This window comes from Physella acuta, unplaced genomic scaffold, assembly GCF_028476545.2.
Source record: "Physella acuta isolate Inbredline_101_S28 unplaced genomic scaffold, ASM2847654v3 ptg001698l, whole genome shotgun sequence".
Classification (NCBI taxonomy): domain Eukaryota; kingdom Metazoa; phylum Mollusca; class Gastropoda; family Physidae; genus Physella; species Physella acuta.
Window position 1 is genome coordinate 168,530 of NW_026733211.1, and position 21,793 is coordinate 190,322.

Below are 21,793 nucleotides of genomic sequence, written 5' to 3' on the forward strand. Positions count from 1 at the left end.
TCTTCTAAAAAAAGAATAAATGACCCTCAACCAGGTCGAAAATGAGACTACGTGGTCGGGTAATAGAGCACACAGCAGAAATTTTCAATTTGCACCCCCTACCCCATCAAACTTTCGATTTGCACCCTCCCTCTAAAACTATTTATATTGCAAAAATGCAGCTAAAAAGACATTTTAATTTGTTTTTTAACCCATGTTGGCGCCCACTAAGGTCGGCGCCCGGGGACATATGTACCCCCTGCCCCCCATCGCTACGCCTCTGGCACACAGTAGTAAGTAGTTAATTTCCCTTTAAAACCTGGCGGTCTATAGGGCTAGTGAAGTAGAGTTCATGTGTTTCTGTGACCTCGGCATATAAAGAGATAGTGTGGTCAGCACTATGCCCAGCCGCCTTTACTTTCATTAACGTGAGTTAGGTACCCATCAGAGTTGGGTGGACTCAGGGACGGTCTACTGACTTGAACCCGGATTCGAAGCGGCCCAGCTCTCTACCGCTATTCTAATCCGTCCATTAAGAGCTCACAACTGCTATCGAAAGTCTTGATTTGTAAGTTTTATCGCTCAATTTTCCCCCATAGGCTCTCCATACCCCCACCCATTTCCCCACCCATCCAACTGCGTGGAGCGATTCATTGACCGTGTCTTTAAAACAATATTGAAACACGAATCTATATCCTACCTTATCGCATCCATCCATTCACGCAGTACTAAACTACACAGCTCACAAACACTAACTCATGTGGGTCTATGGAAATATATGCACGTGAACACATCACACACGTATCAGCTGCAATCATTAACAAAAGCCGTAAAGGGTTAAAACCTAGTTTCTCGTTAATATCGATCGCAAAATACCCCCCCCCCCCCTACTTTAACACTAAATTACTGCTGTTAAACGCGGTTGAGTGAATTCCTCGATTGTAGTAACTTCGCGGTGTGATGAAGACATTGTTTTGTTTCGTGTCTTTTTTAAGACGTGAAGCAGCGATACGGCGCTCGGTTCTAGTTTTTTAGTGTCTGAAAAAACTGTTTATTGATTATAATGACATTAATTATAACGTTTGATCGACTAGGCGTTGGTGGAGAAGATCATTAGGACTGAAAATGTACGTTAATTGTAATCTGATATTTTTATGGTCGTGTTGACGAATTCTGTTGGTTTTATGAGAATCAAGGTGTGAATATTTAATGTATGGTATAGGCGGGGTGGTCAGGGCCGGCGCTACCTATAAGGCGAACTAGGCAGTTGCCTAGGGCGCTGTCCGTAGGGGGGCGCATAAATGTGAAATCGCAATTATTAAAAAGTACCTAATTATTTATAACTTTCATTAGATTACATTAACTATATACAAAAGCGTAGCGGTTCATTTAGGTTTTCAAGACGAACTATCAATTTTGCGCCCCATCTTCAAAGTAGACCTATAAATAAGTATTCGCGTTGGTGAAAATGCGCCCCCACCTCCCTTATTTGAAAAGGTCGGGGGTGTTTTTTAACCAGTGTTTCCACCTGATTTTTTTCTCCGGGAGGGTAGGGGGGCGCTTGAAATTTTCGGGGGGGGGGGTACGGACTAAAATTTCAGGGGTGGGGGGGGGGGCACTGTTAAAAGTATATATTTTCTATATAAATTCCATTTCGTTCGGGCGCTAAATAACCTGGCGCCGGCACTGGGGGTGGTACTTAGCAGCTAGAAGTTACAGGATGGTAATTATTCTTAGTCTGGAATATAAACTCTTATCCCTAGCTAGAAATTAAAGGATGATAATTATTCTTAGTCTTAGAAGATACAGGGTGGTAGTTATTCTTAGTTCCTGAATATAAACTCTTATCCCTAGCCGTACCCTATTTGTGATTTAATCCTTAACCAAACCACGTACCTAACTCACGTTTGGGAAAGTAAAGGCGGCTGGGCATAGTGCTGACCACACTATCTCTTCATATGCCGAGGTCACAGAAACAAGTGAACTCTACCTCACTTGCCCTATAGACCGCCAGTCTTGAAAAGAGAACTTTACTTTTACTTTTATACCTCTGTTATAATACCACTGTTATATATAACCACTGATACACCACTACCCGTGTATTTCAACTCATATATTACAAACAGAGTAATACCTCTCGGAATATTTATCAGTCGACTCTATGCCGACAAAATCAAATAATTTGCCTTGAGGTTAGCAATGCAACAATTTGTTTCGACCACCTGTCTTCGTCAGATAAATACACACCAGTTGTAATAATCCAGAGACACTCTACTGTTATTAAAAGGAAGCAGATTACTTACTACGATTTTACTAATTAAACTTTGCTATGATTTTTGTGTTAGGGATATATATTTTATAATTACACCACAAAATACACTTGTTCCTTATTATTTAACTTGACCTACCTATCTGAAACGCAGTAATTAAGTTGGATCAATCAAGTGCAATAAGTGTATCCTGTTGTCTTATGCCGTATTTTACTTTATACTTCTGCAGAAATACATATGGACCGGTCTTTTTAAGACCAGGCTAATGACATTTTAAACACACATTCGTTCTATGCTACCATATAAATTCAATTTATTTTATCAAGTCCGGTCTAAATCCCCTAAGAATTGCTGGCGAAAATAAGATCACGTGATCTGTGATCTGATAGGTTATTGGAAAACGTGAACACTTATACGACCCACTTGCAAAACGGGGCTAGCAGTTGTATCGTAGGGAGTTGAACCTACCCACGTCGCATTCAGATGTCCAAGACACTTTAAAATCGTCGCTTTATGTTTTTTTTTGTTGAGACAGCTTTAGCGGGCGTCTGATATGTTATTGATGGAACTTTAATGATATTAGCGTTACTATTTTTAGAAAATGTGTGGTGATTTACAGGATATCTCACAGCATTAGAATATAACATTTATAATCATTGTGAGAAAAATATTGTAAAATCTTGGTTAAAATAAATAGCTGATAAAGCTAACATATGTGTTATTGGGTTTCATCTGTACAATAATTATAATACACAAATATTGTGGGTAGATTACTATTAAGACTCTAGATTTCAAAGCATGGACTTTCCGTAGAATGATTATGAGTCCTCTCTTAGTCTGATTCTCAATACGGATAGTAATGGCCGCTTGGTATTGAACTGACCGACACGTCCCTTCATAGCCGAGGTCTCTGAAACAGGTCAACTCTACTTCGTCTGCCCTGTTCCTAAATGGTTACTTTACCTACTTATACGCATTTGACAGTGTAACGTAACTTTTCCCAACATTTCGCAGTTGCGAGTAGTTAAATATTCACTGATAAGTTCGCAGTTTACCGCTAGCTGATGCAGGCGAACGTTAACAGACCGAGCAACAGTTAATCCCGAGTTAATACCCGGATCAACACTAATAGCTACATGACATAATCACATCCTCCCTGCTCAACCAAGTGGCGGATTAAGCCTGAGCGGGGGCCACTGGCTGATAATTATCCGGGGCCCTAAAGACTATTATAACAGAAGGAATATTTTATGTATAAAAGCAAAAAAACAAACGCAATTCGGAATTTAAACTACGGGCGGAGTTAGGGTGGTATAATGAAATATCAAATATAAAACTACTAAATTGTTAAACAACAACGCTTTTTATTAGTAACGATTACCATTCGCAAAAATGCGTTACCAATATTTTGTCACCCGACTTCCAATTTTTAGTAAAACGCCATCTTCATTTAATTTATCTCTTTAAAAAAACTACCCGCTGAGCCGACAGCTCCCCCCTCACCCCTTCCGCTTTTAAACACCCTAGTGACGCCTTTTACGACTTTTGTTTTAACAAAATAATTATTCTTTTATTTATCTACTTAATTTATCTTTTATTTTATCCCTAATGAAACTAAATTAAACAAAACAACAATAGTTTAGGGAAAAAATTCGACCAATTAGCTTATTTAACAATCGAAATGCGCTGAACAATTTAACATATGGCAGCTAAAATCTTATTTCCGGCCATGCTTTCACCATAACAAAACAACACGTGACCTGTTTTGATTGGCTTAAAAAACCACCCGATCAATCTTTCTTAAAAAGAATCAGGTGTGGTTGATGGAATGTTAAAATGCCATGTAAACAAATTTATGTGTTAAAGCATACTTAAACGCAATTCAGCAGATGTATGTTGAAATAAGGTAATTTTCACGAGCAACATAATGCTCGGTTAATTAAATAACCTATTGACTTGATTTTTGAAAAACAAAAAAAAGAGATTTAATTCAACCCAGCGCGGCCTAGTTAGTCTTGAAACCTATTGTTCTGGGTAGTCTTCAAACACAAAGCCGACGTTTATTTAGTGACCTACTGGCCTAATAGCTATCAAACAAAAAGCCATGGTCTAGCCAGTAACCTACAGACCTAGTGACCTGCTAGCCAGCAAACAAAAAGCCATAGTCTAGCCAGTAACCTAAAGACCTAGTGACCTGCTAGCCAACAAACTAAAAGCCATAGTCTAGCCAGTAACCTAAAGACCTAGTGACCTGATAGCCAACAAACTAAAAGCCATAGTCTAGCCAGTAACCTAAAGACCTAGTGACCTGCTAGCCAACAAACTAAAAGCCATAGTCTAGCCAGTAACCTAAAGACCTAGTGACCTGCTAGCCAACAAACAAAAAGCCATAGTCTATCCAGTAACCTACAGACCTAGTGACCTGCTAGCCAGCAAACAAAAAGCCATAGTCTAGCCAGTAACCTGCTGACTATAAAACAAAATAGTAACGACTAACCTTATGACCTAGCTAATTTAAGCCAGGGTTTAGCTGGTAACTTACAGGCCTGCTGACTATCAAACGAAAAGCCATAGTTTGGCCAGTAACCTACAGGCATAGTGAACTGCTCGCCAACAAACAAAAAGCCATAGTTTAGCCAGTAACCTATTGATTTGGTTATCTTTTGGTTAACTATCAGCAATAAGCCATGGCTTAGCCAGTTACTTAATGACCCGCTAGCCATCAAACAAAAAGCCATGGTTTAGCCAGTAACCTACTGACCTGGATTTCCAAACGCCATGCTTTACTTAGCTTTAGTTAACCTGACACGCCCTGGTTAAACCGTAAAGTCAGTCAGCCAGTGAACAAAATAACTAGATTAGTCACGAAACCAAACCATCAAATAACCTATATATATATATATATATATATATATATATATATATATATATATATATATATATATATATATATATATATATATGACCAGAAAATTAAATAAACACACAGTTCTGACAGCTTTAATGAACTATATTACAACAAAAACAATCACCATCATGTTGTTTACTGTCTTAAACACAATAGTTTTTTAAGCCCACACAAAACGGTTAATAAAAACAAAACATTTTTTTTACCTGTCAGGACTAGTTACTTCCCTTCCCTCGACCAGCACGTTTGTCCCCCACTAAACCATTGTTAGGTAACTACCTGCTACACTCAGGCCTGGTGTCAGCTTCAGCAGACTTCAAAAGCATATCTTCTACTACTAGCAGACGAGAAGGTGAGGGGGGGGGGGGGGGGTGTCACGTGATGAGGACAGTGATTAATCACTAATATAATTTTTAACCCTACTTTCCTAAAAAAAAAATTACCTCGAGATTTGTGTTGAGTTGTCGATCTTAAACCACCCCCCCCCCCCCCCCCCCACACACACACCACTCCACTCCCCCCCCCCCCCTCTACGACACTCATGTCTGACGGCACTGAGCACATCACTCATGTACGAGCGCTTGCGTCTGCTGGAATATAAAAGACACCGCGCGGGTACTTGTTTGAACTTCATATTACGAAATCGCGAACCTCTCCGTCTGAAACCTACCCGTGGCTTTTTCCGCTCTGAATTTACTCCAGTATTTGGAGGGGTCTCTAGGGGTTTTAGGGGTCATTCGGGTTATTGAGGGTCATGTAGGAAGTTATCTACTGATATGTCAAGTAACTTCATTAAAGTTTTATTTAAAATGGTTTGATGGAAAGAAAATCTACATCGGTCGCGATGGCGCTTTATAAAGCAGGAGTCATTTAGGTGACGGATGACGGTTGTGCTGCTTGCTTACTCATGCGTGACGGTGGCCGTTTTAGATACAGGAAATATATATGTTGTAGCGGCTTTAGGTATAGGAAATAGTTACTGTAGTGGGATTTAGAAAATATAGGCGATAGCTGTTTTAGGTATAGGAAATATAGGCAATAACTGTTTTAGATATAGGAAATATAGGCAGTAGAGGTTGAAGATATATAAAATATAGGCAGTAGCGGTTGTAGATATACGAAATATAGGTAGTAGCGGTTGTAGATATAGGAAATATAGGCAGTAGCGGTTGTAGATATAGGAAATATAGGCAGTAGCAGTTGTAGATTAAAAAAAAAAGAAATATAGGCCTATACAGTAGCTGTTAGAAATATAGGCAGTAGCGGTTCTTTTGAAATTTAGTCAGACATTGCATAACGTTATTTTTACACGACTATTTTTAAAATTTTAAATTGGGGTAGCTTCCCTTGCCTTAGTTCTCGCCTCAATACAAAAACGGGATTGGTTGGCTTAGTTCTACTATATCAAGTAGAGCCTCCCTGTGCGGCTTACACGGCGGGCGTCGTGACGTAATTCGCAAGGGGATTCCCCAATGTGTCGCGTGAAGTAATGGCAGCTGGCGCGTGGTGACATTGGTGAATATTGTGGATTGGATTCAAATTTTTTTAAAAATATTATTTTCTGCAGGTGCAGTTTGTGTGATGTATAGAACTAGACAGAGACGGCGTGCATGCTTAGAAAATGAATCTTTATAATCTATTCACTGTATTATAAACGCCAGAAAAAAAAGGAGCAATGAAAAGATTCGCAAAGGAAACTACTGAAACAGAAGATTGCACACACAGAACATTGCAAGCACAGAAAATTACACACAGTAAATTGCGCATTGAAAATCACGCACGTAAAATGTACGCATGTTTCAAAGGTCGTGATTAGAAGACCATAAAAAATTGATCTTGTCACTAGATAAAAGACCAAACGACAGCTCGGGTTTGATGGTGGGCCAAAGCACCAAAGGGCACAAGGGAGGTAATTACTGTTTATAATTATCTGAGTAATGCTGGTAAGCTAAAGTCATTGTGACATGGAGTGTTTTTATGTACATTCGTCACCTACATGCATCGGCTGTTGCATTACCATGTGTTTACTTTTGTTTTGTGATTCTTGTTTAAATTGCAATCGAACAAATGCTACAAAATATATCATTTAACAGACTTTTAAAGACGCTAAAGAAATAAAGATCCATTTTCTGTATGCAATATATATATATATATATATATATATATATATATATATATATATATATATATATATATATATATATATATATATATATATATATATATATATATGTATACTGGTGACTGCACTTTCAGGTTCTTTGCAAAGCTCCTGAAGTAATTCGAATTGGGTCTTTTTATACTCCTGTTCAATCTTAGTGTGTTTCAGAAGTCTGATGTTGTATTTCAGAAGTCTGATGTTGTATTCCAGAAGTCTGATGTTATATTTCAGAAGTCTGATCTTGTATTTCAGAAATCTGATGTTGTATTTCATAAGTCTGATGTCGTATTTCATAAGTTTAATGTTGTGTTTCAGAAGTCTGATGTTGTATTTCAGAAGTCTGATGTTGTATTCCAGAAGTCTGATGTTGTATTTCAGAAGTCTGATGTATTTCATAAGTTTGATGTTGTGTTTCAGAAGTCTGATGTTGTTTTTCAGAAGTCTGATGTTATGCTTCACGCATCTAACTGGAATGTATGATATCCAGTTAGGCGCCAGCCTCAGGGATTGCCCATCAAATTGAACGCCTGGTGTGACATCTGCATTTTTTTTCTTGCAAAAAACATTGTGTAATTTTTTTTTACTTTCCAGTGTGGGGTTTCTAACCCGCCCCTCACACCCACCAGCCCAACCCCTATCTGTTTCCTAACTTACCAGAGTTCGTTGCCCTCAAAGGTCTCAAGAAAAGTACATAACCAAAAATAAATAAGTATGTAAATATGTATATCATTTTTAAATCCGTGCTAAATTTATTTACATAAAAAACCAGCCTCGTATAATGACAAATATTCTCAAACAGCCAGATCGTGCAGTAGATTATTTAACGGGAAACGATTGCCTGGAACTTTCTTTACATTTTCCCGATTGTCCCGCCCTCGGCAGAAAAAGACTCTCCGTCTCTCGGCGCCGCAGGACGCAGATGGCACAATGCTGCCCGTGACGTGACGCCGTCTGATGAAATCGAGCGTCACTGCGGCGTCACACATGCCCACCCGGTGACTTTCAGTTTTACATAATCTACTAGGAACTGTAACTCTTAATTATTCAGCCGTAACATCCGGCGGGTCATTCACCTGTACTGGGGTAAACTGAGGTGAATATATATATATATATATATATATATATATATATATATATATATATATATATATATATATATATATATATATATATGCCTATATTTACATTATTGCAACATTCATTAATGAATATAATAATATAATATAATTTACACAATTGTAACATTTATTAATAAATATAACAATGTAATATATCATTGTTTAATAAGCTTAGACACATTGCAGTGCTCTAAAAATTGTTTTTTTTATTGAATATTTTATTGCATTGACTTTACTTGTAGGCTACTTGTATCAAATTAAAAATTATCAAGGGAAACAACTTATAATAATATTTCTTTTAGTCTTTGTAAATTAAATAAAACTCAATAGTAATTAGCAATAAAATTATAACAAATATTGTATATGCAAATTTTAACATACTTGTACAAAAAAAAGTTAAAATTATTAAAACTTAGAAATATTATCGGAATCTTATTTAATTAGAAAACAATTACCTGAATAAAAACCATAACAGATGAAATGAAGGAAAAATATATAACTTGTTATTCTATTTTACAATTAATCCAATGCACACATTAAATCCCAGAAACACCTGTTACATTTTCAGTTTCTAAAACTCAAGTTGAATGGGAATAATATCCTAATACAGGGGTCGGCAACCCGCGGCTCGCAAGTCGCATGCGGCTCTTTTGATGTCAAAGTGCGGCTCTTCAGCTCCATGCACACATATTAAAAATTAATTTAATTTATTTTAAAAAATCAAAAAATATTAGTCTACAACACTCGGTAATGAACGATATAATAATAAATATAAACAATAGACACTCGCTATTCTATTAGAATATTTAGTAACTCCCAATTTCAATGTACTTCCTTGTTTTCTAAAACTGAGTTATTTAATTGTAACCAATGCTTGTGCTTGGATCATTTTTATCGGGGCGCAGGTTTACCTACATTACCGCCCAGTACGCCATGGGGCGTGCTGTATGAAAGACTTGAGTGTAAGTTGATCACTCACCGTAATATCACCACTAATCACTCACCGCATAAGTGTCAGGGACGGAAAGTGACGCTCTCGTGAACCCGATTACACTATCGCTGGGGCGCCGAGTGGAGCCCCTAGCTGGGTTTAATAATCGAATGTCGTGTGCCGCATTATCAATATTGTAGGGTGCTCCTTAAAACTAACGTAGTCGTGTAGTGCTTGCGGGATAACCATGGGCGCCAAATTGCTCTCTGCAGAGACACCGGAGGATGCGCCTCATTCGAATTAGTGAGCGATTATAGCAACTCATTGTATCGAAAGCCAATCGCGCTATTTTAAATGAACGTAGGCACCATGGTGCTCACGAGTAAGCAGTGGGCGCCAAATGCCCCCCCCCCCTGCCGGGGTACCTGAGTGCGCGCCTGATTCGTTCGATTAAGTCAACGATTATTGTTTTGTAGCCTTTTTTTAAATGAACGTAGGCGCCATAGTGCTCGCAGGTGAGCCTGGGGAGCTTCGGATCGCGCCTGTTACAGTTTTCCCGCTGAATATAGTAGTACCCCTTACTCGCTATGTAGAACGCCTGATGCCAAGTGCAAACATACCCGCTCGGGAAATATGGGCGGCAAACCGTGTTTTGACGATTATTGCACCGTCCCTGGCGCTGCCCATTAGAATTGTTTTTTCGCAGAAATCTTCTCGGGAGTATTCACATTTACTCTCCAAATTTTTGTGAAATCGGATGGATGTTGTCAAACCGCATCCGACTTTTATGATTTTATATACCGCACCCTGCATTGGCGCCGCCCTTGCCAAATTAAAAAATATTTTTGTTGTTGCAGAAACCTCCCTTGGCGTGTTCTAATCAACTCCCCAAAATTACCTGGTGATCGGTTGAACGGTGTCAATCCGCAATCAACTTTTATTTTTATAAACTGTAACGCTCCCTGCTGGGGCCCCACAACAGTGAATTTGAATATTTTTTTCTCAGATACCTCCCCAGGAGTATTCTCAACAACTTCCTAACGGTTCATGGCGATCGGATGAAAGATGTAGTTATGAAGAAAAGACACACACACACACCTACATACATTGCTTTATATATATATATATATATATATATATATATATATATATATATATATATATATATATATATATATATATATATATATAGTTATATATATATATATAGTTATATATATATAGTTATAGATATAGTTATTATTGTTAGTGGCTCTTTAAAAGCTGAGAAATTTTGTAAATTGTAACTTTTGGCTCTTTCGTCTCAAAAGGTTGCCGACCCCTGTCCTAATATATAAAAACCCATGTGCGCACTTCCCTCTCTCTCTCTCTCTCTCTCTCTGTCCGCAAAATAATTTCGCCGTATATCACGTCAGAATCTTCAGCGAAATATGGGGAACTTGATACGGACTTTTGTTGAAAATAATATGGTAGATGTTTTAAATGTATAACCACAATTTTATTTAAAGAAGAAAAATAAAAAAAATAAAGGCGTATTCGAATGTAGAAAAACCGTTTTAATTATGCAACAGGAAAAGCGTTTATAGTTGTGAAAAAGAATGCATAAAACAGTGACGTCACTAATGTTTACACATTAACTAATGACGTCATCTGCCGAGTTTAGAATAAAAAGAAATGAACTATTTCATTCAAATTTGATTTTGATCTACGTACGCTATGAAATGTATACAATACAATTTTCCCGGCCTAAACTTATAAAATTTTATCTATTTGATTTCTAGATCTAGATCTAGAAATTCTAGATCTAGATCTAGATTCTAGACTAGATCTAAATCTACGCAAAAACTAGACGTAGACGCTAAGTCGCTAAGATCTAGATTTAGACTCTATCTACTCTAGAATCTATTCCAAAAATGAAATTTTCTTTTAAACTATTTCAGGTCTTAATTGTTTTATAGAAATCTTTATTTGTTTAGTTATGGAACTGGCTAATTTGGGTTACAAAAATTAATTTGAAAGAACGAGCCGACCCGCTGCGTATCATACGCCGCTATTTAGTGGGTTTTTTTTCTACTTTTCAGTAATTTATAATTTGTGAATTCGACAGTACGAGTGCTGCCACTGAAAATATTTGCTTAATAATAATCATTAAAAAAGTTTTTAAAAACCCACGTTTTCTGATTGAACTAAAAAGTAGAAAATAAATGCTATACATCACAATAATGCAAGCGATCACTCTACTATAAGCGATCAAAAACGTGAGGCGCCGAAGTAAAAGTTATATTACTATTGATTAGATAATACTATTGACTTTTATTAGGGAGCTTGTAGAGAGTCAACAGTATTAGAAACTTTAAGAAAATCACGGCGCCCCACGTTTTTGATCGCTTATAGTAGAGTGATCGCTTGCATTATTGTGATGTATAGCATTTATTTTCTACTTTTTAGTTCAATCAGAAAACGTGGGTTTTTAAAAACTTTTTTAATGATTATTATTTTCTACTTTTTAGTCTTTGTCTGTTTGTTTGCATTAAAATCTTGCTATCGATTTTATCTTTTCACTTTTTTGTTGGGTAAACGAAGACAACTCGTAAAAAGACAACTCGTAAAAAGACAACTCGTAAAAAACACGTTGTGTGAATACGTTACTGACTAGAACACATAGATTTGAACCCGTGTCGAGTGGGATAGCAATCGTGTGCCCAACCACTCGACCATATCGTCTCCCCCAAACTGGCCTACCTCCTGTAAGTTTAAACTCGGTTCAAAGTAAATTATCTGCCCCTAAGCCTGTGGCGACGTGGGATCGTTCGCTTCACTGCGCGCGAGGTACGCGTCGCTGGTTTTTTTTCTAATGGCTCGCAGAGGAGAATTATATATATAGATTATATGGCGGTCTAAAATGCTCAATAAAATGTTTCCATTGATCAATTTAGTAATAATAACAATTGCATATTCTATGGTCATCCAAAAGAAAGCTTCCCTGAAAATTTCAGCGCGCTAGCTAACTGGGAAGTGCCAGAAATTTCGATCGCAAGATTTGATTGGAAAGACAAACAAATAAACAAACAGAGAAAGCAAGTTAAAGAAAACGTGGGAAAAAACACTAACCCCCCCCCCCACCCCCCACGTGAAAGCAGCCTCCTCTTTGTTACCTCCTCTAAGTTTAAAATCGTTTCAAACTAAATTATCTGCCCCTAATAGCCGTCACCAAACCCGTATCTATGATTGTAAAATGTAAACAGCGTGAGCACAGCTCACCAGACAATGTGGGGGTGGGGTGGGGGTGGTATTGATAGTGATAGAGAGAAAGAGAGGGGACTGCAAGGAGGCGCTTGCAGCTTGTTTTCTAACTGATCCCAGAAGAGAATTATATATACGAGCCGACCCGCGGTGTATCATACGCCGCTATTTAGTTGTTTTTTCTACTTTTCAGTAATTCATAATTTGTGAATTCGACAGTACCAATGCTGCTACTGAAAATATTTGCTTTTAAAACACTAAACCCCCATCCCCCCCCCCCCCCCCCCCCCCGTGAAAGCAGCCTCCTCTTAGTTACCTCCTCTAAGTTTAAAATAGTTTCAAACTGAATTATCTGCCCCTAATAGCCGTCATCAAACTAAACATTTAGCATGAACTACAACTCACCTGACCATGTGAGGGGGGGGGGGGGGGGTGGAGGGGGATGGTAGCGATAGAGAGGAAGAGAGGGGACTGCAAGGCGCGCGCTTGCAGCTTGTTTTCTAAGGGCTCCCAGAAGAGAGTTATATATATAGATAGATAGGCATATTCACGTAAGTTAAGTTTTTTTTAGATAAGGCCTACCTCTTTCATTTTCCATGTTTTATAAGGTGCATAAATAGCTGAGATGGTAGTGTTCTTAATACCACGCAGGTGGATCGCGATCGAGACACACCAAGTCAAACTTAATTTTTTTTTTAATATGTGAATCTTCCGATTTTAGACTATAAAGAAAGGAACTACCTCATTGATATTTGATTTAGATCTAGATCTATAGATCTACTCATCAAGACGTGCGCTATGAAATATATACAATTTTATCGGTCAAACTAATACAAGTTACTTAAAAACAACGTAAAGACTATTGAATAGCCAGATTTTTAACGGAATCATTTAAGTCACTTAATCACTGTGTGCCTGTGTGATGTCAAATGTGTCGGATTTTTAGCTAATTATTTATTATTTTTGCTTTGTCGCTAATATCGTTCAGCGTGTAGTACAGCACATTGCGTTTTGACCAATAACTATTTCATAGATTATTTTTTAAAATATACAGGCCTATAATTCACGTGAAACGGGTACCGATGGCTAGTATATTAGGATTACTCGCAATGAGATTTGAACTACAGAGGCTCTCTTAAAAGTATAACTCAAAAATTATATCACATTCATTTTTTAAGTTAGTTTGTAACACATACCATGCGTTACCCGTCGGGGGGGGGGGGTAATTTAGTGGCTCCCGGTCAAAAACCCCCTGGACATAAACCCCCCGACATAACCCCCCCCCCCCTCGCGATGTAAACCCCCTGGAACCCCCCCCCCCCCCCCCCCCGCGATATAAACCCCCCTGGCAAAAAAAACCCAATTGTGGTTTATATAAGGAAAAACCAAAGATGATGAGAAACAAAATTAATATATAAATACAAAACAAACATTAGAAAAAACTTTTATTTTTATTATAACTTTAAAAAGACAGATTGTGAGCGATGCCTCGCAAATACTCAATAATGGTGGACTCATTAAAATTTTTAACAACAGTTAAAATTCGAGAGCTGCTATCAATATACTTTTTTTCTGTATATATATTTTTTTTATATATATATATTTATTTTTTTTTTCGGGGGGGGGGGGGGGGCAGGAACCGCACCGACCGACACTCGAAACTCAATAATTTTATAAATAAATTAATGCACCACGATCAGCAGAACAGCAAACTAGGTAGAAACACACAAGAAAGTAAAAAGAAATTACTTTGATGTTAAGAGAGTTTTGTATAATATACTGGACGACTGGATTTATCAAGAGGATAGTGGGTGAAATGAAGTAGGACTCCGTGGCACATTTCCCCTTTATCCACTGAAAAATAAGTTGTACCATTAGTCTACATTTCCTCTCTGTGATTCTACTTCCAGTATCTTCCATTTTGTCTACGTATGTCTTGTGTAGTCTCCAAATCCATAACCTTATTTTAAAAGGGTAGGGTTTTGCGTAGGGAGAGGGGGGGGGGGGGCAGCAATCACAAGTATTTTGGAAATCGCTGTCATACACCATACGTCCATGTTAGCACAGAAAGCGCATATACAAATCGATTTGTCCAAAGCATAAAACGAAACAAAAACCTTAGTTTTCTTTACATAAATTTGAAAAAAAAAACACTTTTCAACCATGTCATAAAATGTATTAATTCGTTATTCACTCAAACAAATTCATATTTTGATGAGACTTACTCAACCAAAAAGCTTTTCTTGACGCCAGCAAATGAGAAAACTCCGAGAAACTCCGCGAAGACGGCTCGTCCAAGCGCATTGACAGACTCGAGTTGATTTGATTGTTAAAATATGGAGTCTTGTATTCAATGTTGAATGAATATTTAAACGACTTCCGCACAGTTTTGTTTAAGCTGGGCATTGAAAGGGAGAGCCACTCCAGTGAATAATAAATAAAGTGATCGGATATTGATTTTGTTGATCGATCCGGCGGGTCGGTTGGAACTGTTGGTATGTTTTACCTATGTTGAAGGTGTGATTGTACAGCAAGGTGGGTCAGTGTTTCAGGTGAGAGACAGGTGAAAATGGCTGGGCCAGACGGTCAGGTGAATAGATTGAACAGGTGAGTAGATCTTTTGTCATGTACTTTTACATTTGTTGATAAGTTAAAACTAACAGATGTATCAACTAGGATAAACTTGATTGAATTATTTTTATGGAATAAAAATATAGTAAAACAAAATATATTTATTTAATGTCATTTTTAATTCAAGGCACGACCTAGTTAGAGTTAAGTATAAACATATAAAATTAATGTTACAATAGACACTGACGAATTTTAAGTATTGATATAAATATAAGAAAATGTAGGTCTATATATATATATATATATATATATATATATATATATATATATATATATATATATATATATTAAGACGGATTACATTAACTAAACAGACAACGTCAAGTCGGTGTCAAATCTCTTAAGCTGCAATTTATTTTTACCCTGACGAAGATCTTAAGTCTATGTTATAATGTAATGAATATGTTATACTGTGTTGAAAATACTGTGGTGTGTTCGATATGTTCTGGTCTGATTGGTGTGCTGTGTGATGTAACTAATGTGTAACGATGTCACTGATGTGTTGCAATGTGATGGTTGTGTAGAAATACGACTGATGTGTTACGATGTATTACAATGTAATGTGTGTATCGTGAATGATAAGCATATCAAAATGTGTCGACTCATCTGTTTTTGATTTTTCTCACAGTGACCTTGAACCGACCTTCAAGAATACGTTCCACCAGGACAGCATATTCGGGGTAAGGCTATAATTAGCGCAGGTTTGGCTGAATTAGGCCAGGTCACTAGCGATCACCGCTTTTCTGACCTTTGACCTGGTAAGTTATACAATATACACGGGGTGATGAGGTCACGTGACGAAAATAAATGTACTGTGTTCTTTATTAATCGTGTGTGACTTATTAGGCACTAGTGGCAAATAGATTCTTATGTGGTATGGCGTAGCTAGGGGGAGGTGGTTGAGGGCCGCCCATTTGGAGCGTCACTTACAACAGGCAGTCGCAGAGATGAGCTCAATGTATTCGATACCGTGGCGTGGTATACGTGGTGTTATTTATATCTACGGCCAATGGCGTCACAAGGCGGGGACGGTGGACTGCACCGGGTGACACCATCAAAGGGGGTGGCGACAAAACGAAATCTAGCTATTTTCAATGAGAAAATATGCATTCCCCCCGGTTTAATATCTATAATGTTATATACGGGGGACGCAGTGGTCTAGCGGTAGAGAGCTGGACTGCTAACCCGTAAGTCTCGAGTTCGAATCCGGGTTCAAGTCCGTAGACCGTCCCTTAGTCCACCCAACTCTGATGGGTACCTAACTCACGTTAGGGAAAGTAAAGGCGGCTGGGCATAGTGTTGACCACACTATCTCTTCATATGCCGAGGTCACAGAAACAAGTGAACTCTACTTCACTTGTCCCATAGACCGTCAGGTTTGAAAGGGAAACTTTACTTTTTACTTTTTATATACGGGAGGGGTCGACACCGTAAGCTAATACACCGGTCGTCACCCGTCCCAGTGACGAAACTGTCAACGATATCAGACTACAAATCGCGATATCGATTACCTTAAGTAAATTTTTAAAATGTAAAGGTCAGCAATTTTGTACTTACAGAACTAATAATAACAAGCAGTGTTCTGAAACAAGTAGCTCAGCTACATATATATATATATATATATATATATATATATATATATATATATATATATGTATATATATATATATATATGTATGTATATATATATATATATATATATATATATATATATATATATATATATATATATATATATATATATATATATATATATATATATATATATATATATATGCATGTATATATAGGCTATATATATATATATATATATATATATATATATATATATATATATATATATATATATATATATATGAGTGTGGGGAGTTGGCGGAATGGAGTATTGTGGTATCAAAAGTACCAAAAGTACCGACACCTCACTGGAGAGATTCTTCTAATAAGCCATTTGTCTTTAGCCACTAGTGCAGACATACACACACTCTGCACACTAGCAAACGTTCAGACAAACTGCAACTCTGTTGTGTCGACATGCTAAATCAGTCAGGTATGACCGCAACAAAAACAAAAAAAAAAATCTACATTTCGCCCACTCGTCCCACGTGTTCACTGAAGCGTGAAGCAGACGTGTGTCGTCACTCGTGTGCATGTGGTACCGGTTTAATCAATGGACGAATTCGGATTCTATTTATAGCCCTAATTGGTTTAAATGAAGTTCCCCACATTCATTTTTTACCTGCTTTTAACAAATCAGTTTAATAAATATGTTGGCGGTGGTAATGCAACACAAAGATAGGGACAGAATGAAGAAGTAGTAGTTTACACGACCCCCTTCTCCTACTGCCTCTACCCCTATATTCCTTGGAGGTTGTATCTAATACTGTCTCAATATAACAAAAATCTATACGACAGATTTAAGCTTTTCAAATAGTCAGCACGCTTGTAATCATGCAGGAAGTCTTCATGCTATGATCATTAAAATTTCCACGTTTAAAATCGTAGAATGCATTCTCGTGCAAGGCCAATTATGTCGTACACCCGGAGTGGGTATCAGAGGGGGTGTCAAGGCCGCCATCACAGCCCCTCCAGCGCCCTCCGTGGCCTTGTGAGCAGCCCCGGTACCGACGAGTACAGCAGGTATTCACGTGTTTACTAAGTTTTTTTTTAATTTAACATCAACATTTGTTTGGTTAAGCGACCGTCATTATTTATAATGTATTCTACGTAAGTCTACATATTCGCTAACTACAAATCTGCTGTTTTGAAAAGATATAGCCACCTATTAAAATAACTGAGATTTACCAAAATACATACGCGTTTATATGAGGAAAGCTTACCTCTGTGAATAGATAGCTGCATACTTAAATACGTCTGCCAATCTTGCTGTGTTGTTTAATGATAATTTTGAATTCTAGCATCTAGCAGTCAACTCACCGAGCCAAAACTCAAACGACACATGATTTACATTTGACAACTTTTACGAACATACGACCTTCCAACTAACACATCATTGCTTGACTTGGAGTCGAACCTACACGTTTGCTAGTTGACATCAACTCTATCCCTGACAACGTCTGAGTGTGAGTTCACATGCACTATAGTATAGAAACACGTGCGTTAACCTCTGACCTGTCTGACCCTTAGGTGCCAGCGAGCATGCGCCAGGTAGAGCAGCCGACACAGCCGATGTGGGGAAGCTGTCAGTCAACGCCGTCACGGCTCACTGAACACACCTACCTGGTCCCGTGTCACAGGGACAACATGTACATGTTCACCCAGCCGCTCCACCCTAGTCTCTCCTAACTGCTCACTCACGGTCATGGGTGTTCGTCGGATTTTTTTTTTTTAAAGTGGGTCGGGGGGGGGGGGGGGGGAAGAGATTGATCAGTCATGGCTTATGGGAAATTGAATAATAAGATCAAAATGATTCACAAAATCACCACGATTTTGTTTAAATACACTGTTTGAGTTCACCCTTGCTTGCGTTGCTTCTTTATCAAGGTAGTCATTTATTTGTTTCAGAACATGAAAAAATTGTGTGTGTGTGGGGGAAAGGGGGGGGGGGGGGGAGAGAAATTGACCAGCCATGGCTTGAGAGAAATTGACTTTATAAGTTTCAGAAAATGAAATAATTGTGTGTGTGTGGGGTGGGGGGGTGGGGGGGAGGTCAAAAAAATAATAATTAAAACCTTGTTTATTTTTTACGTAAGTTTATACTTCAATAACGTATCTGCTGGCACTGCACCATTCATTTATTTATTTCTCTCTCTTGCTCGCTCAATTTTCTATGCAAACTTAGTCTAAAACTAAAAAAACTGTTTTTTTTGGTGATGAGTATGTATTGTAACAAGAAAATACAAATTAAAAAAAAAAACAACTACAGAAATCTAATTGTAATCAATTTGACATTTTAATTTACAATGCATGGAGAAAAAGAAATTTATTTTTACCATTTCCCCCCATCCATTTCAATTCAATATGCCGAAAGGGCATGAAAGAGACATTTTGATTCCATCATATCAGACCCACCCTGATAAAAGAAACATGACAAAACTTGCAGAGCCTCATGTGTAACTACAACATCCCTACATAACTGCTAATAGATCTGTGACTGCTGCACATGAAACTACAATGGCCTTACACAGAACTAACAACTCCATTTGTAGCTACAACAGCTCTAAAATACCTACCAACTCCATATGTAACTATGGCAGCTCTACACATAACTACCAACCCCATTTGTAGCTACAACAGCTCTACACATAACTACCAACCCCATATGTAACTACAACAGCTCTAAAATACCTACCAACTCCATATGTAACTATGGCAGCTCTACACATAACTACCAACCCCATTTGTAACTACAACAGCTCTAAAATACCTACCAACTCCATATGTAACTATGGCAGCTCTACACATAACTACCAACCCCATTTGTAACTACAACAACCCTAAAATACCTACCAACCCCATATGTAACTATGGCAGCTCTACACATAACTACCAACCCCATTTGTAACTACAACAGCTCTAAAATACCTACCAACTCCATATGTAACTATGGCAGCTCTACACATAACTACCAACCCCATTTGTAACTACAACAGCTCTAAAATACCTACCAACTCCATATGTAACTATGGCAGCTCTACACATAACTACCAACCCCATTTGTAACTACAACAACCCTAAAATACCTACCAACCCCATATGTAACTATGGCAGCTCTACACATAACTACCAACCCCATTTGTAACTACAACAGCTCTACACATAACTACCAACCCCATATGTAACTACAACAACCCTAAAATACCTACCAACCCCATATGTAACTACAACAGCCCTACATCATAACTACCAACTCCATATGTAACTACAACAGCCCTACATCATAACTACCAACTCCATATGTAACTACAACAGCCCTACACCATAACTACCAACCCCATATGTAACTACAACAGCCCTACATCATAACTACCAACCCCATATGTAACTACAACAGCCCTACACATAACTACCAACCCCATATGTAACTACAACAGCCCTACATCATAACTACCAACTCCATATGTAACTACAACAGCTCTAAAATACCTACCAACTCCATATGTAACTACAACAGCCCTACATCATAACTACCAACCCCATATGTAACTACAACAGCCCTAAAATACCTACCAACCCCATATGTAACTATGGCAGCTCTACACATAACTACCAACCCCATTTGTAACTACAACAACCCTAAAATACCTACCAACCCCATATGTAACTACAACAGCCCTAAAATACCTACCAACCCCATATGTAACTACAACAGCCCTACACCATAACTACCAACCCCATTTGTAACTACAACAGCTCTACACATAACTACCAACCCCATATGTAACTACAACAACCCTAAAATACCTACCAACCCCATACATAACTACAACAGCCCTACACCATAACTACCTTAACCCCAAAAGTGACTACAGCAGCTATAAACATAATGGCCACAAACTATTAAAGCTTAAAATAACTTGTACAGTTCTATACTTAACTTCCATAGCCCCCTCCCCCCTTAAAACTACTACTTCCCTTCATATAACTTCCACAGCCTCAGATATAACTAAACCCAGACTCATTCTACAACTTCCATATTTTAATTTTCAACAAAGGTATTCAAAGCATGAACTCATGTACAAAAAAAAAGGTAAAGTAGCCATCTCGACCTGATCGTTGGTATGGCAGGTGAAGTAGTGTTCACCTGGTTCCGAGGCAGTGGCATGTAAAAATATTGGGTAATGGATTTATGAGTCAACTCCTAAACCACTGATTTAACAATCCAACAATAAAAATAGTCAGTATAATATTTGTAACATAAAAGTGAATTACAAGGGTAATTAACAAAATATTAATACATGCAAGAACACAGAATAACATGCAGGAATTCACAGCCTTTGTTTTATAGTTTAACTTGTGAGGTTCAGAGATTCAACAGTTAAGTACAAATGACACAGGGGAGACAACAGTGCTTTATACTACATAATCTCAAAATGATACAGGGGAAATAACTGTTCTTTTTACAAAATCAAGACTGCCTATGATAAAGGGGGACAAGTGTTTTATACAAAAAGTTATAGAAAAACAGAACTGACATGAGATTTATCTAAATCAATCTTTTAAATTGCTTAGTTAACTACAGAAAACATTTTTAAGCTACAATGTGAAGATTAAGGTTCAGTCTAATTCTCATGCTTGAGCAAATACTAAAGTAGATTCTGACAGAACAAATCTTGGTATAATAACAACAACAACTGAATTTTGAAAATTTTTATGAAAATGTGCAAATGCTTAAAAAGTCTTTTCTTTTTAAATGAATACAATTGCAATTTTCTTTCTCAAAGGTGCTATTTTTTCAATTTGATTTGAAATGATAGTGAAGGTTTTTACAAAAGTGGTGCTTTCTAAGTTAAAGAGAAATAAAGACACACAAAAAATGTTTAAACATTATGTTTTCATAAGAATTAAAAGATAAAATTACCAAGTTGGGAATGG

The 21,793-nt window shown here is 37.6% G+C and overlaps 1 long non-coding RNA gene across 1 annotated transcript; it reads left to right on the forward strand.

Annotated features, from left to right (window-relative positions):
• Positions 1–14,919: 14,919 nt before the first annotated feature.
• On the forward strand, positions 14,920–17,874 carry LOC131929959 (uncharacterized). The gene is made up of 3 exons (XR_009384047.1): positions 14,920–15,217; positions 15,870–15,921; positions 17,744–17,874. It is a non-coding gene; the product is annotated as an uncharacterized LOC131929959 (long non-coding RNA).
• Positions 17,875–21,793: the final 3,919 nt, after the last annotated feature.